Here is an 11,743-nt window from a genome sequence, read left to right on the forward strand (position 1 = left end):
GGAAAGAGAAGAAATGCTTAATAGATCTGACTACAAAAAGAAGCAAGTGGCAAAAACCATAACCAAAGTTAAAAGACAAATAACAAATTGGAAGAAGATATTTGAAGTATTTAATCACAGATACAGAGTTAATATCCCTATTATATAAAAATTTGTAAAATTGAGGAAACACTGACAGTACTATCTTGAAGTGGGCAAAAGACATGAAAAATTCCCAAAAAGAGATATAAACTTGGCCCTTAAACATAGAAAAAGATGTACAATTTCACTCGTGAAATTAAAATTGAAACTACACAGAGACTCTTCTCACTCACCAGATTAGCACCTATTCAAAAGCTTGACAATACATTCCATTGAAGAGACTCTAGGGAAATAGGCACTCTCATACACTGATCATGGAAATGCAAAGTGGTATAGCCTCATGAAGGGGGACTTGTCAATATCTAACAAAACCACACAGACATTTACTCTTCAATTAAGCAATCCTAATTCCAGGAATATATCATGAAGATATATCTTGAAAATACCAAAATATGGGTCAGGTGTAGTGGCTCATGCCTGTAACCCCAGCAATTTGGTAGACGGAGGCAGGCAGTTACAGACCAGCCCCACCAACGTGGCAAAAACCCATGTCTACTAAAAATACAAAAAAATTTAGCCAGGCGTGGTGGCACGTTCCTGTAATCCCAGCTACTTAGGAGGCTAAGGCACGAGAATTGTTTGAACCTGGGAGGTGGAAGTCACAGTGAGCCAAGATTGTGCCACTGCACTTCAGCCTGGAAGATAGAGCCAGACTCTGTCAAAAAAAAAAAAAAAAAAAAGGAGATACATACATACAAGGTTCTTAACTGCAGTATTATTTATAATAGCAAAATATTGGGAACTATCTGAATACCTTGGAGTACTTCACACAACAGGGTACTACACAATTTCACTAAAAAGTATGTCTATGAACTTAAGGAGATACATTTTTTTAAAGCCAATTGTAGAAGAGTATCTACAATATGCTACCTTTTGTGTAAACAAGGAGAAATAAGAAAATACAAAAACCTGCTCTTTTTTGGAAAAAGAAACACAGGAAAAATAAACCAGAAGACAATGAAATCACTTACCTACAAAAGGTGAGGGAAAATCAGACAGAAGTGATAGAGAAGGCAGTGATACTTCTCTGCATAAACCTCTACAAAATGGATAACATTACTATATTGAAGTGGGGGTTGCAGGGGCAAAGAACTAATTCAAGTAACTTTAAAGACAACACTTTGATAATATACTTTTACTCTAGGGAAAAAAATAAAGAACTTCAAATGCATCTTAATTTCTTTTTACTTGATTTGATTTGATATGCATGGTGATTTGGGTATAGCAATTCTGAAACGATTTTATGTGTGTTTTAGGACTGGGAAAATGAGTCAGTGTTCTGATGCTGTTGAAAGGCAGAATTCCCACTGTGGAAGAAGGGAGATTCAGAGATGGAGTGGGTGGGGGGAAGGCAACAAAGAAACTTGAGTGGGATTGATATTGAAAGTATCAGTATAACTGCAGAATTTCTATGACATGTATAGACAGGCCTTTGTGTGTGTGTGTGTGTGTGTGTGTGTGTACATATCTCTGTGTGTGTAGCTTTCCTAGCTGTATCCTCAAAAAGGGCCTGGAGACAGACACCTCAGTAACAATGAAAACATCTAGTGCTAAGATTTTGGTTTCTAAATACCATTCCCCATGATAAGTAAAGAGAGGTCCTTTGAGAAATGGCTGATTCCTGTGCTGGAGCAGGGATGCTACTTGATGGGTCTGAAATATGTTGTTGAACCAGAAAGCAAGAAAGTGTTGTTTTAAAAAAAAATTATGGGAGCATATCAAAAGGGAGCCAGCTTAAAGGGGATCCAACTTGCCAAGTCTGTGACAATCTGAGAATTAAAAGTATTAATAACAAAGGCCAAGTGCGGTGGCTCAAACCTGTAATCCCAGCACTTTGGGAGGCTGAAGCGGGCAGGTCATGAGGTCAGGAGTTTGAGGCCAGCCTGGCTAAAGTGGTGAAACCCCGTCTCTATTAAAAAATACAAAAATTAGCTGGGTGTGGTGGTGAGCGCCTGTAATCCCAGCTATTCAGGAGGCTGAGGCAGGAGAATCACTTGAAACCAGAAGGTGGAGGTTGAAATGAGCCGAGATTGTGCCAGTGCACTGTAGCCTGGGCGAAAAAAATGAAACTCCGTCTCAAAAAAAAAAGTATTAATAAGAAAAATGAATTATAACCCATGGATAAAATTGGAATCTATATATTCATACTAATAATAGGGGAGAAGGGAGAGAGGAAGAGAATCAAAGAGGAGAGAAGAGAGAGAGGGGAGAGAAGAAAGAGGAAAGGGAGAGAGAGGGAGCGGAAAGGGGAGGGAGAGAGACATTTCTTATAGAACAAAAGAACACCTACCAATAAATGTGGACAGAGTGGGTAAACATATAAAATCAACAGTTTACAGCCATTATAGCAAATTTTAATTAGAGCAAGAATCAAGTTTAGGAAGAAAAGTGTGATGAGGAGTAGGATATTTGCATGGGCTTAAAGTGTCTTTCAACATATTGCTTACTAGTTGCAAGGGAGAAAATAGAAATTCTATAGTGAAGAAAATGAACAAGGGTTTGATCAGGTGATCAAAATAAATATAATGAATGAATGAGGAGCAGATGGGTATTTTATGCCTGGGATACCTGAGGAGGACACAGAATCATTTATGTAGTTTTGTGGCCAGAGAGGAAACATCAGCAAACCCAAATGGAGAAACATTCCATAAAACTACTGGCCTTTGCCATGAAAGGCAAAGGAAAGACTAAGGAACTGATCCAGATTAAAAGAGACTAAAGAAACAGACAACTAAATATAATGCATGGTCCTGTACTGGCTTCTGGACTGGAAAGGGTAAAAAAGTTATAGAAGACATTACTGAGATAATTGGAAAAAATATACATAAAACGATTGCATCAAAGTGTCCTGAATTTGATAACTGTACTATGGTTATGTAAGAGAACACCCGGCTGGGCACAGTGGCTTACGCCTGTAATCCCAGCACTTTGGGAGGCTGAGGTGGGAGGATCACGAGGTCAGGAATTCAAGACCAGCCTGACCAACATGGTGAAACCCCATCTCTACTAAAAGTACAAAAATTATCTGGGCATGGTGGCACACACCTGTAATCCCAGCTGCTCAGGAGGCTGAGGCAGGAGAATCGCTTGAACCTGGGAGACTGAGGTTGCAGTGAGCCAAGATCACACCACTGCACTCCAACCTAGGCGACAGAGTGAAATTCTGTCTGAAAAATAAATAAATAAATAAATAAATAAATAAATAAATAAATAATAAAGATGCCCTTAGTCTTAGGCAACAATTAGAAAATATTAAGAGGTAAAAGAAAGTGTAAAAGGCTTACCCCTCAAATGATTAAAAAAATATAAAGAGTACAGACATGGGCAAACAGAGAAAAACAATGATTTTTAAATTGTGGTTAAAATGTTAAAAATTTTAGAAATCTGGGTAAAGGATATATGAACATTTTATGTATTGTTTAAAAATTTTGTAAGTTTGAAATTATTGCAAGAAGAAGTTTTTCTAAACATATGATTAAAAGATTTTAAAAATTCAGATTGTTCTTCACCCAATTAGATTGAATTAGTAAGAAATGGCTCTAGTCTGTAGCACCCTGGGAGCCTGTGAAAATTTCTATAGTGATACCCACCTAGTCTCTATGAGTGAATCACACGCCAGAAACATCTGCCCTGGGATTCTATGGAGATTTCTGACTTCTATAAATTTGACGGAGTATGTTTGAGAAGAAAAGCAGAAGTTTCCTGCTACTTAAGTCTAGAATGAAACAGGATTCATAATCTTTATATTTCAGAGCTAATCAAGTGGCAATGTCAATGGGGGAAATCCAGGTCAACTTTAATTCCCATCATGACTAAGTGGCAGAAAGACTCAGAATACAATGACCTAGAACTGACCTCAGGGAGAAATCACAGTCAAATCAGGATCACTAATTTCCAGGATTCTTGGTAAGGATGACTCAGCAATTCATAAATCTCAACATTTACAATAAACACAAACGTACGTCACATGTCTTTTACTCTCAAATAGGTACTACAGTACCAAGCTGTTTCTCAGGACTACATATAGTGTTTATATATTCTTTAAACAGATAAGTTCAGATAGACAAATAGTTTACCAAGTATAAAGGAAATGTATATAACCATCTTAAATGTATTAGACATTAAAAATCTAGTATGCTCATTACCCACCTTGAATTTCTTAGCTCTGGAAGATAGCGTATTCTTCAAAAGCTATCAGTTTCATTACCTAAGAAATAGAGACAATACTGATTTTCTTCAAATGTGTTCAACCCTTTTTTGTTTAAAAAGTAGTCATGTTTTCCTTTGAAAGATAGAGAAATCCTAGAAATTGTGTGGTCTGATTGCTTATCCATTGGTGCATTCTCATAGCATCTCTGGCTTCCCTGTTGATTTATAATACAGCATCATTCAAGGTAAAAAAGAAATTGCTACATTGTGAGTCAATTCATTGCAAGTAACGAATACAAGTTTCAGCTCTGATGTTGATTGTATCATTTTGAGCAAATAATTTATCTCTTTTGGCCTTAGGTTTGTTTGGTTGGTTGGTTGTTTTTTGTTTGTTAGTTCTTTGAGACAGGGTCTCACCCAGTCACCAAGTTTGGAGTGCAGTGGCACAATCATGGCTCACTGCAGCCTTGATCTCCTGGCCCAAGTGATCTGCCACCTTAGCCTCCCAAGTAGCTGGGAGTACAGATGCATGCCAACATGCCTGGCTATTTTTTTTTTATAGAGACAGTGTTTTGCCATCTTGCCCACGCTGGTCTCAAACTGCTGGGGTCAAGTGATCCACCCACCTTGGACTCCCAGAGTCCTAGGATTACAGGTGTGAGCCATAATGCCCAGCCTAGGCCTTAGTTGTTTTTTGTTTTTTTTTTTTTTTAATAAAGTTTCACAAGAAAGGCAAGCAAAACAGTGAGGGATCTAGAAACCATATGACTTAGAGAATGGTTACCAGAACTGGAGAGATGTCAAGTTTAGACTTGAGGGTTGGATTTGGTTTATGACAGCTGCCTTTCCACGGTGATGAAGAAGAAGAGTGAGACTTGGTATATGGCTCAATGGGCAGGATGAAGCTGTGAGGTGGAAGTGCCAGCAAAGTGGATGGTAGAAAAAAGTTTAAAATGCTAGAGAATTTCCTAACAATTGAGCTGTGCTACACGGAAGGAACTGTTTCAGGGGTCACTAGTGGAGCCAAAGGAGACCTTAGATAATTTGGAATAGCAAAAGTTCAGCATCATGCAAGGTACTGAACTTCTAGATAACCAAAACACCCAATTCTTTTTATTTATGTATTTATTTGTTATACTTCAAGTTCTAGGGTACGTGTGCACAATGTGCAGGTTTGTTACATATGTATACATGTGCCATGTTTGTTTGCTGCACCCACTATCTTTTCATTTACAGTAGGTATTTCTCCTAATGCTATCCCTCCACCCTCCCCCTTCCCCCCACCTCATGACAGGCCCCTGTGTGTGATGTTCCCTGCCCTGTTTCCAAGTGTTTTCATTGTTCAATTCCCACCTATGAGTGAGAACATGCGGTATTTAGTTTTCTGTCCTTGTGATAGTTTGCTCAGAATAATGGTTTCCAGCTTCATCCATGTCCCTACAAAGGACACGAACTCATCTTTTTTATGGCTGCATAGTATTCCATGGTGTATATGTGCCACATTTTCTTAATCCAGTCTATCATTGATGGACATTTGGGTTGGTTCCAAGTTTTTGCTTTTGTGAATAGTGCCACAATAAACATATGTGTGCATGTGTCTTTATAGTAGAATGATTTATAATCCTTTGGGTATATACCCAGTAATGGGATGGCTGGGTCAAAAGGTATTTCTAGTTCTAGATCCTTGAGGAATTGCCACACTGTCTTCCATGATGGTTGAACTAGTTTACAGTCCCACCAACAGTGTAAAAGTGTTCTTATTTCTCCACATCCTCTTCAGCACCTGTTGTTTCCTGACTTTTTAATGATTGCCATTCTAACTGGTGTGAGATGGTATCTCATTGTGGTTTTGATTTGCATTTCTCTGATGGCCAGTGATGATGAGCATTTTTTCATGTGTCTGTTGGCTGCATAAATCTCTTCTTTGGAAAAGTGTCTGTTCCTATCCTTTGCCCACTTTTTGAGGGGGTTGTTTGATTTCTTCTTGTAAATTTGTTTATATTCCTTGTAGATTCTGGATATTAGCCCTTAGTCAGATGGGTAGATTGCAAAAATTTTCTCCCATTCTGTAGGTTACCAGTTCACTCTAATGGTAGTTTCTTTTGCTGTGCAGAAGCACTTTAGTTTAATTAGATCTCATTTGTCTATTTTGGCTTTTGTTGCCATTGCTTTTGGTGTTTTAGTCATGAAGTCTTGCCCATGCCTATGTCCTGAATAGTATTGCCTAGGTTTTCTTTTAGGGTTTTTATGGTTTTAGGTCTAACGTTTAAGTCTTTAATCCATCTTGAATTAATTTTTGTATAAGGTATAAGGAAGGAATCCAGTTTCAGCTTTCTATGTATGGCTAGCCAGTTTTCCCAGTACCATTTACTAAATAAGGGATCCTTTCCCCATTTCTTGTTTTTGTCATGTTTGTCAAAGATCAGATGGTTGTAGATGTGTGGTGTTATTTCTGAGGCTTCTGTGCTGTTCCATTGGTCTATATCTCTGTTTTGGTACCAGTACCAGGCTGCCAAAACACCCAATTCTAAGTTAAGGTGATTCTTTGTCTAATTTGGCCTAAGACTGAATTAGCCTGCTTAAGAAATTAAAGCAAGCTCTTGACTCATATTCAGCTTGGGATCAGTTAAAGCCCCTAGATCTTTTTCACGAGAATGCCTGCCTAGTCAGACTTCCCCAAACCTGTACTTGAACAGCAAGTTCTTTATTTTTATGGGTGATGTAAATGTGGAAAGTCTCAGCATAAATATTTGTCAGCACATGAAATTTCGGCAACTGAATAGACAAATTAGATACTATGCACCAGTGAGTCAACAACTAATTATATTTGTTAAGCTGCTAAAACATTCTGACTTCTTGAGGTGTCTAATCTAGGCTTGCATACTCTTTTAGGGGATCCTTTAAAACTGTTTCTATGCTGGTATATAATCTCAAATTCCTCCTACTGTTATTTTATTAAGTATCTCATTTTATTTTTATTTTCTACATGGTTCAGCCTAGTTGTTTTTATTAAAGCCAAGATAACTTCAATTGCTCAACAACGAGGTGAACTTGAACTGCTGAGCATGATCAATCTCATCAAATTGGCAAATGCTTATTGAGGGTCTATCTATCACATGCTGTGCTTGATGCAGTGGGAAATATGAAATTATGGAATCGTGGCTTTAAATAATGTGTAATCTACTTGAGGACTCTGGGAGTATAACTCAAAATGCAATCAGTCTGTGATGAGTTAAGTGAGTGGAGGGGATAATAAGCACTTACAGGAATCAAAAAGATACCATCTCTTGGAGTGATGTGATCAGGGAAGTTTTTATTGAAATAGTAAAAGTTTGAAGGATGTTCAGAAAATGACAAGGCCTTTTTGTTTTATTTTGTTTTGTTTTACTTTCTCTTTCCATTATCAACCAGGGGAGATTAATTCAAGAAATAGAGGTGTGTCTTAAGAATTCCAAGAGGAGAAAGACAGCCAGACCTCAGGAAGCAATCATAATAAGGCTCGGAAAACCCCAAGCCTTTTCTTTCAATATCTCCCTCTGCCTCCCTTGAGCCACCTGCTTTAGTCTGTTTCTCCCTGTACACAGATTTTTTTTTCTACTTCTTTGGTTCATGGGGATAGAATTTTCACGTCATAATTTCAGCTACCTGCGGAGAGTGAACTTCACTTAAAATTTCTTTGTAAGGACAGTTGAAACTGTTAGCTCAGGCTAATGTAAAAGATGCAATTTAGAAACGACTGTCAAAAGAAAAATAACTTAAGATTTTCAGTTCATCACTCAATGTTCATCTTGAAGATTTCTCAAAGACTGCTACCTACCTCCCTGTTTTTCTTTGACTTTTTTTTTGTAGCAAGGTTTTGAGACATTGCTACGGCAGCGTAACATAGTAGGTGAAGCATCCATTGATAAATTATATTTTATCTGCTTCCATCTGTTAGCAGATAACTTCTCCACTAAAAGGATATGGTTCTGTAGAGCAATGGCATATGCAGACAGTGATCTGTTATTCCACTATTCTCTTAAGCTATCAATCAGACTGATGAGCCAAATTTATGCTTCTAGTCTGTATTTGTGGTTATAACCACGTAACATTTGCTTTAGATTGTTTGTAGGGAAAGTCAAAGTAGGATGGTTTGTTGGAGGTAAGATGGCCTAAGAAATAAATCAAAGCATTTCAATTATGTATAAGAAAATTTAGAGTTGGTTTGTACAAACTCGTATCCAGTCAAGGTCCAAGCATTATATTTGATGGTTAAGCCTTTTAAATCTCTTTGATTACAGAGTAGCTCACCACTCCCCTTCCTCCCATCCCACCCTTATTACACCATGGGTTTATTGAAGATACTAAGCACTAAAGGTCTTATGGATGGTAGTGACTTGATAAAATAAGTGTTTAAGAAGGAATATTGTGGCCAAAGTGATGAGTGCATTGGAAGAAACATAAAACTGAAGATTGGGAGAGTACATGTGGGAAATAATTGCTGTATTCTGGGCAAAGAATGATGGTAATCTGAATTAGGTAATTAGAGCAAGAAATGGAGGGAGGAACTCATCTTAGGTTCAATCCAAGAGATAGTTCCAAACTCCAAAAAGCATTACAGAAGCCTTATTTAAGATCCACAGTTATCTAACAAGTGAGAGTAATGTTAAATAAGCTTTACTCAAATATTTGAGCAATATAATTAGGTAGTGATCTCTCCAACCCAAGAAGTGTTCAAGAAAAAAACTGGATGACAAGCCACGGGCAATTATGTAACCTTAAGGCAAGAAGCTTTCGTTTCCTCCTCTTCTTCAACAAGTGATTGTCCAACATGTAATTGAAGAAAAAGAGGAAACACAGCTTTGTAAAGCAGTCCATTTTTTGGCTGAGCATCTATAATTATGAAAATGATAAGTAGCTCAAAACCTATCTAGTTGGTCCTGGTCTTCTTTCTAAGACTGTAGAGAAACAGCTCCATTTCTTACCATTTTCTCTTCTTCACACCAAACGCTTTAAGTTCCTGTAACTGTTTCTAATTTCCCATCCTTGTTCCTTTTTTCTGGCCATGCTCCCAACTGTCACTGTCCTTTTTGGAGTGTGCACCCAGAACTGAACACCCTTTGTGAGGTACAGTCTAACCTGAGTGCAATAGAGAGGCTGTTCACTCTGCTGTTCCAGACATTTCATTAATGCAGCCAAAAGTTACAGTTAAGGTTTTAGCAGTTCCTTCATGCTCTTGACTCATTTTGAGTAAAAAAAGAAAATTCCCAAAGTTATTCTCCTTATATGCTACTGTTTTGACATGTATACATGTGAAGCTCACCTTGAAATCTAACCAGAAAACTTCATGTTAACCATAATACATGTTTCTTTGTTGGATTCAGGTTATTGTTCAAGTCCCTTTTGAACCCTACATCAGACATCCAGCATTGCAGTCACTGTTCTCTCAGTCTTATATTTTCTGGAGCATTGATTAGAAAGCCAGTTCAGTCTATATTCATTAAAACAAAAAGTTTAAATAGGGTCAGGCTATGATGGGAAACTCCTGCAGACCCCTCTGCTGGATGACATGGCTTCATGAGCAGCACTTCCTTAGATATGGTCTCTTACTAGTTACAAATGAACTTAGTTGATTTATTACATTCTATCCCCAAATATTCTTCTCATGTCCAAGGATGTAAAAGACTTAATCTTGTCTGCCCGCAGCCTTCCGCTGGTCTACCTAAAGAAGACCTCTACAGACAAAGGAGATGAGCCCAGCATGGCTTGTTTACAGTGAATCTAAGCAGATTCCTCATCTGTTCTAGAATACATGCGTCGAGCTTGCCAGACTGTGGTTTGTAGACTTTATCTTCCTCCCCTTTTGAAAATCAAGGTAGTGTATGCCAAATCCTACCTTTTGGAGCCTGTGCCGTTCTTCACTGTCACAGATTAATGCAGCCTTGTGACCTTTCTGGCAAATTCTCAGGAAGCTCATTAGTTTAGCCAAGAGATTTAAACTCAACGGAGTTGAGTTTTAAGAATCTTTACCAGAGTTGGATCAAACATGGCTGGTCTAAAGATTACTTTCATTGATGAAGGCAATGGAAGCAAACTAGGAGTAGAAGAGTATAGTTTTCTCCCTGTCTCCCGTTGATGTTACACCACCAGCCTTTGGAGGAGGTCTTTGCCTTCTTCGTTCTTTCTTTTTTGTAATGGAGTGTTAAATAGCTCAGACGATTTATTTACTACTGTACCAAAAGTGAAAAACAGAGTGGCTGTATGGGTACTCCAATATGGTTTCTATTGAATGCATATTGTTTTTGCACCATAGCAAAGTAAAAGAAAAATCACATCAAACCACAGTCAGGGACCATCTGTATAACCTTAGGTATTCACGGTTTTCTTGGGAATATATTTTTTAAACTTTGATTTTAGGTTTAGGGGTAAAAGCGCAGGTTTGTTACATAGATAAACTTGTGTCATGGGGGTTTGTTGTACAGATTATTTCATCACCCAGGTATTAAGTGTAGTACACTTTAGTTCTACTTCCTGCTTTGAACATACTCCAAATCCCCTCACTTTTCACTTCAGCACTTTTCACAAGCCTTTGTTCCTATAACTTTAGCATTCCAGGTCCTGGATGTAACCTCACATGCATATTACTCCTTAATTATGAGCTTTTCTACCTTTCGGGTGTGCCTTTCTAAAATCTGAGCTGAATTCCTTGTAAGCCATATGAGCATCTTTGCTGACCACTTCAGCTTTACTCAGGCTGGGTTATTAGGAGAGATCATTAGTTACCCAAACATTTCAAATGCTTTCTATTTTATAGTTGAAATCATGGACTTACATCTAGCTTTAACTGAACTCTTTCTGAAATGTCTCCCCAGGTCTAGTTTAAATGTCTGACACTCTTCAGAAGACATAGTCTTTTTTACTCAAGGTTCTCAAGGAAGCAATGTGGTAATAGAAGAGGCCTGGACTCTTGAGTCAGGGCTTTGCTCTAAACCTGCACCTGCTAAAACTAGCTGAGTGATCTAAGGCCAGTTACTTAATGTCTCTGAGGCTAAGTGGAGATACGGATGCATTCCCTCACAGACTCATTGAGATGAATAAATACAATGGTATGTTTTAACTGCTGTGGGTGACATCTGATATGTGGTAGGGGCTCAGGAAGTGTTTGCACCCTTCCTCTTTGACTTTCCCTCTTTTCCCTTCAGTTCACCAACCTGCTTTCACTTGTTTTTCATAATTTATCCAGGATAAAAGCTCCTCTCATGAGTTTTTCCTTCTTTTGGGAGTGTCAGCATCTAGCCAGGTAAGTTAAAAACTTATCAGTCTTTCAGTGTGAATGAATTAAACTCTGTCAGCATATGAGAAATCCCCCATCATTGCCACATCATGCCTCTCTGCTGCTTTTGCAGTATAGGTCAAGACTTCAGTCATATCCTCCATCTGGTCAGATGTTGATCACTATTAACTCTAAAAATTA

The sequence above is a fragment of the Symphalangus syndactylus genome, chromosome 2, assembly GCF_028878055.3.
Source record: "Symphalangus syndactylus isolate Jambi chromosome 2, NHGRI_mSymSyn1-v2.1_pri, whole genome shotgun sequence".
NCBI lineage: Eukaryota > Metazoa > Chordata > Mammalia > Primates > Hylobatidae > Symphalangus > Symphalangus syndactylus.